Source organism: Wolffia australiana, chromosome 19, assembly GCF_029677425.1.
Source record: "Wolffia australiana isolate 7733 chromosome 19, ASM2967742v1".
Taxonomy (NCBI): Eukaryota; Viridiplantae; Streptophyta; class Magnoliopsida; order Alismatales; family Araceae; genus Wolffia; species Wolffia australiana.
Window position 1 is genome coordinate 2,349,702 of NC_135853.1, and position 7,965 is coordinate 2,357,666.

Here is a 7,965-nt window from a genome sequence, read left to right on the forward strand (position 1 = left end):
CCAGTAACACTTGGTATAAATCTGTGATAAAATGTCGCGAGTCCCATAAGGCTACAAATGTCATGTGCATCCTTTAGCTTTAGCCAAGTAGTAATTTCTTCGACTTTGGCTGGATCAACGGCGACTCCTCGTGCAGATGATATGAATCCTAAGAAAGAAACCTCGGGAGTGAAAAAACTACATTTTTTGGGATGCGCGTAAAGCTTTTCACGGCGTATAGCGGCGCAAACATGATGACATATTGGTTCGCTCCGAGTGTAACTATAAACCAATATGTCATCAAAATATACAACTACAAATTTTCCTATGAACGGGCATAGTACTTCGTTCATTAGTCACTGAAAGGTGCTCGGGGCATTGGATAACCCAAAGGGCATCACGTTCCATTTAAGGAGGCCATCTTTGATCTTGAATGTTGTCTTCCATTCGTCTCCAGGCCGGATCCTGACCTGATGGTAATCACTTCGTAAATCAATTTTGGAGAAGAAGGAGGCTCCAACCATCTCGTCGAACAGATCTTGTACTCGAGGTATCGGGAAACGATACTTCACAGTAATTTTGTTGACGGCTCTTGAATCACACCACATGCACCAAGTCCCGTCTTTCTTGGGCGCAAGGAATGCTGGCACCGCACATGGACTAAGCCTTTCTCTAATCAGTCCCTTGGAAAGTAACTCTTTCACTTGTTTATATAACTCGTCATACTTGGCGGGATCCATTCTTTAATGTGGAAGATTAGGAGAGAGACTCGGGACTAAGTCAATTGCATGTTGAATGCCCCTCATAGGTGGTAGTTTGTTGCGTAGCTCGATCAGAAAAACTTTGGCAAGTTCATTCAAGAGCTGAACCACTTAAGGGTCTTTGGGATCATCGTCTAATTCAGTAGCTGTAGGAGCTAATGTAAGCACAAAACACACGGGTACGACGTCTTGACCCTGTTCTATCTCTCGTCTAGAAATGCATCCATTGGAAATAATTGGGTTCCGGGGTGGTCGGGGTTGGACCGGAACCGGTACAATAGATTGAGTGTCTGGTCGAATCAATGGGTACCAAATTAAGCGCTGACCACCATAAATGAACGAGCAAGTGTTTGCTCGTCTCGCCAGCTGGACATCATGGTCGAATAACCATGGTTGTCCCAAAATGATACTACCAATTTTCATTGGTAGAATATCATAGAGCACCTGTTCATCGTAGGTGCTCATTTTCAAAGGTACATAACACTGCATTCTCACTAGGAGGGTAGAAGCATCAATCCAAGACACGTTGTACAGTGTGGGATGGGGTATCAACGTGAGACGGAGTTTACTCACAGTGTCTTCAGAAATCGCATTTATGCAACTTCCACTATCTACTATCAGTTTATAAGTACGCCCTCTGATTTTGACGTACAGATAGAAGATAGAAGTGCGCTGAGTAACATCAGCATTCGTAGGGGCCAATGGCATTGGCGTAGTTGGTGAAGGGATCACTGGCATGGACATAGTGGATTCATCTTGATTCCTCATTGCTGGTCGGGTTTGTTCGTTCGGGTTTGATATAGGTCTTGGTGTCGCTAGAGCTATAGTAGGTGTCACAGTCCAGGTGGTAGTGACTAGTCGCCGGCTAGCGCTAGAGCTGCTTGAGTTTATATTTTGTTGAATCCGAAGTGTCACAACAGGTTGCACCGGAGTTGGTGGAACCGGAGTGATCTGGATGTAGCCGAGCGGCTCGTCATACTCATCACCCTCAGGTCATTCTCCCGGATACTCTTCAACCTCAAGATTGTCCTAGTGAGGTGTCTCTAACATATTCCCATGGATATCCATATGTAAGAGCGACGGACAGTCTGTACGGCGATGTCCGAAACCCGTGCACTTAAAGCACTACATGGGCTCACGAGCGGCATTTGGGGCTCTTGCCATTGATACCATGGAGGATGTAGGCGGTGTCAAGGTTGTGATCGGTATTAGAGGTGGCGTACTAGTACGAGGTGTTGTACCAGCTCCTCGGGTCCATCCGGACGCAGCTCGGGTAGTTGTACTCGTGGACGGGGTAGTGACAATTGCTCGGGGTGCAGAAGGAGGGTGTGTCACTACATCGTCATTGGTATACTTGCTCCTCTCTACTAGGCTATAGGCTAAGTCTACGGTGGTAGGGTTTTGCTCTAAGACTCTTACTCCAAGGTCGAAGCAAAGTCCGTGGATAAAGAACGCAATCTGGATTTGGGGGCTATCAACAAATTTACATCTCATTAGGTATTTTCCTGAAATTCTTCAATATAATCACTGACCTTTCGCTTCCCTTGCTTAAGATCCATCCACATAAGCAAGATTCGGGTCATGTAAAGTTTTGGGATATACTTATCCTTGATTTTGCAAGACATCTCATCCCCTGTCATGGGTGGGTCTCCTCGGCATCGTACCGCTTCATTTTCATTCTTCCAGAAAATCTTAGCTTGTCCTCTAAGATGAGCTTCAGTATATGATACGCATAGATCGTCACCCATATCGTAACATTGGAAATAACTTTCCAAGTCTGATTCCCAATCCGAATAATCTTTTAAATTCCGTGATCCTTCAAAAATAGGTACCTTGATGCGTACACTTTTCTCTATCATGGCACGGTGTGCCTCTCTTCTTCGGTCTTATTCCTCATTGAAGTGACGGACTGGAGGGGGTCGTGGAGCATCCTGGGGATCTAATTGACCTAGGTGTTCTGGAAGAGCTGGTTGTGGATAGTAGGCTCTATCCTCGGGATTTGATGTAATACGATGAGCGTGCCGGGATCGGACGGCTCATATTACGTCACAGGACAAAGATAAGTGGATTCGTAATGATTTTGAGATGAATGTCAGTTGAGAAAATCACCTTAATGAGCAAATAGGACGTTTCCGAATGAGGGAGGATGATCAACGTCATCCACTAAGGAGAGATATTGATCGGATTAGACTCCTGATGACCATTGGGACCAACTACATCGACTAAGAAGTGAGGGGCGTTTGACGGCCCAAAGGTGTTCAACGCCTAAGTCGAGGACTAAACCCATTACCGCAAGAGAAAACCTATCACTCGACAAGCTGGCTATCCTTTAGATGATGTCGTGTAAACTCGACAAAGGAAGTGATAGGGGTTGACGGCACTGCAGTAAGTAATAAGGCTGGAAATAACGGAGGGGAGACGAAGCGGTACCTGATGGTCGTAACGGTCCACGGCATGGGAGGTTGCGTAGATGGCCAAGTGACGATGACGGATTGGCCGATCGGAGAAACCGTGGGGCGGGACGCATGCGTGCAGTGTCAGCGCGTGGCAGCAATCGGAGAGAGCGGTCCAGAGGCGTGAGCGGGGAGTCGGGCGTGCCGGAGGGACAGGGTGCGTGCGGGCTGAGGATGGACGGAGTGCAGCCCTGCACGGGCAGGGCTGGCGTGCACCAGTGGGTGGGACGGGCGCGGCGGTGTTCTGCAAGCGCTGTAGGCGGGCAGGATGAGCCGCGCATGGGCAGGAGGGCTAGCGTGCGCCAAGTGCGCCGTGCGTGCGCGGACAGTGTTCTGCGCGCGGCGACTGGCGGGCGGAGGGCGGGGTGCGCACGCGGTGGTGATCTGCGCGCGTGGCTGAGGGCAGACGGCGGGGCCGTATACGGACCAGAACTGACGCACACCACAGGGCAGGGTGCGCGCGCAGACGGCGATCTGCATGCGCGGCAGGCGGGGGAACGGCGGAGCACGGCGTGCGGCTGGGAGCGGACGTGCAAGGCTGAGCGCAAACTGGAGCCGGTGCACTCCAGAGGGGAGGGTGCACGCACGGACGGTGACTTGCGCGCAGCGGCATGCGGGCGGAGGGCGATGGCGGGCGATGCGTAGGCTTCCAAGAAATGGGCTTCTTGAAAGCTAACCACACCAAGAACCTCAAGAAGTGGCGATTTCTTGATCTGGAGCGGGTTCTTGCTGACGGTGGTGAGATCTTGGGAGGGAGATGTCGACGGCGCGTACCCGGAGTGATCACGACGAGGACGGTCGACATTGTCTTCCCAATGCGAGCGGTTTCTTGAATCTTTAGGCGTTGCGGAGTAATCTCGACGGACCGTTGAGACACGTCACCACCGAGTGATCTCGACGTGATGGTGCGGGCTCTAATCACGGAGTGATCTCGACGTGGGTGAGGCTAGCCACTCCTCTCTACACTCTAGTTCCTATCTACGATAAGGAGGAGACAAATTTGAAAATTTCTTCAACAAATGCCTCAACCTTCACTTGGGCATGCTATTCCCTTATATAGATAGGATAGGTGCCAAGTGAGATCGTGGAGAGGACGAACCGTCGTGAGACGTGGTTCAGCCTCTCTTTAACGGTTACAAGTAAAATAAAAACATAACAAGGAAGAGGCCCAAACACCGGCCCAGTCCGTAAAATCCAAGAACGAAAAATAACAAAAAGACAAAACAAATAAAAGACGAAAATAAGAGGCTTACGCGGAGTACTTAAACCCCGGATGGCGAGCATCGGCACGAGCAGCTCGGCGTGGCTGGAGTCGTCCTGTCCTGGCGTCATCTAGATGGTCCCCCATCAGGATTCCCATACGGGTGATAGGCCGCTTGTGGTACTTGTGGCATAGCTTGGGTGGCGTGCCCATGGTGGTTCGGTAGTACATAGTTGGCCGCTTGCCTCAGTTGATTCTGCCCCCCCATATGGGTATGTAGGCTGGGGTACAGAAGAGTACTCCGCATGATATAGTTGTGGCACTGTTGGAGGCCATGGTGGTGCGCCGTATTTGTTTGGTACAGGAATAGATGTGGACCCATAATGGAGCAGATAGCCAAGGTTGGGTCCATATTAACCTAGGGCAGGTTGAGGACTGGTGGTGTAGGGTAATCCACTTGGTGCTAACGGATAATTCTACGCTTATGGTGCAGAAGGATGGGTCAGAATCGCCAGCCCATACTGAGAAGTATCCTTTCTGCTCATAATGAGAAGGCGTTCTACCTTCCGCTAGGTGAAGATTCCTATCCGGCGGATAGGAGCAACCATCGTGGTATCGCTGATTGTGATACCTTTCAGGCGATGGCGGTCTCTGACGATTGTTCTTCCAGTGCTGCTGCCTCGAGTACCGTTGTGGACGCATCTGCGGACCATGTGAATGTTGTGCTGGCACTCAGGGTACGCGTTGAACGCGAGGTGGTAACGTACTGCTCTGCATTGGTGCCTTGCCTGGTCGTTGTGGGACATCGTTAGCCGAAGGAATCACGTGCTGCCCGATCAACAGCGACCTAGGAGTAGGCACCAAAATTGTAGAGATCCAGTCGTCAGATCTTGTCGTTGGAGTGGGCACTAGCGTCCCACTAGTTGGAGTGGAGACCCGAGCAACGGGTTCCCTAATGGCTTGCGGAGGTAATGTTACCTCAATGTCTTCCATAAGGTTTTGTTGAAATTGCGTACCTAGGGGATTCTCGGAAGGAAGATCCACTACGTTGGGATCATATACATGATCCTCGATGTGTTCATCTTCTACGATGGTCTGTAGCTGGGCTTCTGTACGAACCATCCTATGGTCAACTTTCACTTTGAATTTACTATGGGTTTCTATCTATATGATGTGATGACGTATTGTAGATGCGAATGAATTTCAAAATATGACGTGAATCAATTCCAAGATCAGCAATCGGATGAGGCAGATGAACTAGCGTGGTAGCGGCAAGATCGACAGTGATTATGGTGCTCACGGCATGTCAATGAAGGAATCAGCCAACACGGTGTCAGAGATCAGAATGTACCGCTGCTCTTCACGGATGAAGCTTGGTGGGTTGAAATCTGGGACGTTCTTTGAATGAGTAACAAATCAAGAAGCAAATTTCTTGATGATGAGAATCAAGAAAACACGCGAGGAGAGGACCGATCTGGCGTTGAATAAACTCACAGAGTAATCTCAACGTGTGGTAATGTTGGCGAGGGATCTGGAATCACGATCTCCACAATCTCCACAATTCTAACTGCTATCTACCTTCTCTAAGAGAACACAAGAAGAAAATGGAACAACTTTAATTTCAATTTTCAAAATCCTTCCTACACTTGGACATGTCATCCCCTTATATAGGGAGGATGGGTGCCAAGTGAACGTCCCTAGGGAAAGAAACCGTTGCGAGATGAAGTCCTTCCCCTAGACAACCGTTAAATTGAAAAAAAAAGGAAATTACATGGTCGAGGCCCAAACATAATGGCCTGGTCCGACGGTTTAGCGAAATTAAAATACAACTAAATACAATGAAAATAGTGTTCGAACTGCACAAACCATTCAAACTGGATACTTGAAGTTGGGGTTGCGGGCGTCGGCACGAGCAGCTTGCTGCAGTTGGTCTCGTCCCGTGTCGGCGTTGTCGCGATGGTCCCCCATTAATGTGTGATGTATGGATGTTAAAAAATAAAATATCGCAATAAATAAGATTGCAAAAATAACATAGATGATCTACTAATTCCAATGATAACTTCATGGTTGTCACACCCTATGACTTGGAATTTGTAATTTGATGACAGAGAAATAGCATCAAAAACTAGATGATGCTTTTATTGTATACATAAACATGTATTGACTGTATAGAAGCCTGCGTCATTTGATGGACAAATAGATGATGCGGTATGTAGGTACGTAGGTAAGAGAGAGAGTGTGTGATTGAATGAAATGGAAAGAATGAGAAAGTGCAAGATAAGTAAAGGATAGAGTGCAAGATAGAATTCTCTTATAATTCCAGGCCGAGTGACAGAGTAGTTTCAAGATCCGTCAATAACTTTTTGATAATGCTGAAGTTGTTTGAGAAGAAGAAGAGATCACCCTTCGGGCAAAATTGGCTGATCCTTGTTTGGGAATCAAAGATGGTTAGAAAGACATCATCAATCTATTGAAGAATTTGGAGGATGAGGATGAAAAAGTGTCATGAACGTTTTTTGCATATCATTGTTACCCCTTATTCCCATGCATTGGACCTGGGGCATTCACATAAAATTCACATAAATTATGTTTACTTTATCTAGAATAAAATAAACAAAATTTATAAGATGCACCATAAATCACCTGCTCGACATATAAATCACACCGAGAGTGTAAGAGCTCAAGATTGAGAGATTGCGAGGGTCTCTACTAGCTCACACGGAAGTTGTGGCGTGGCTGGTGAGTACCGGTGATATAGATCGATGCATGTGTGGCGGCATGCAATGCAACATTATGAATAATGAAAAAATATTCATATGTACAGATAGATGCATGATGAACCATTGTCGGGTGGAGAACAGACCTGAAGCGAGGAGAACCCTCGTTGTCATATGAATCCGGCACCGTTGTCTTCAACAGCTCCAAGTGGTCTTCAGTAGTTGTCTTCAACAGGTTGTGTCGTCGTCTTCAACCTTCAGCTGCTCTTCAAGAAGCAACTCTTTGCCAGCACGTCTGGCTCCATCGCCAGCAGCTTCACCACCGATAGCTCTTCCACCAGCTCCTTGCCCACCTCCAGCTCCACCAGAAAAATCGCAGCCCTAGTCCGAGCCGAAATCAAAGCCCTACTGTGGAGAACAAATTGGACGCACGTATTGGGCCAATTAAACATAAAAATTTTGTTGGCCCATCACAAATATCTTTTCTGTTATCCGATATCCATACACAACATCGGATAACGAAACACTGAAAAACCATTATTTCGCTAAACGGAGACGGATAACGGACCCGTAATGGATAACATCTGGAATTCTTTTTATATTCAGGCATCAATATATGACATCAGATTTCAGATATTGATTAAAATAATGAAGATAACAAACAAAAGTTGAACGAAACGCATTTCGTATTTGGATACAAGCGCTCAGTTTCGTATCCGTTATCTGAACGGACGCACCCTAGATGATATAGTTAATTAATTTGGAAGTAGAATAAATATTATTAGGCACATGGTGTCATTAACTAGACTGATACGTAGGCCGAGACGATCAGACATAAATAATATTGTGGACCT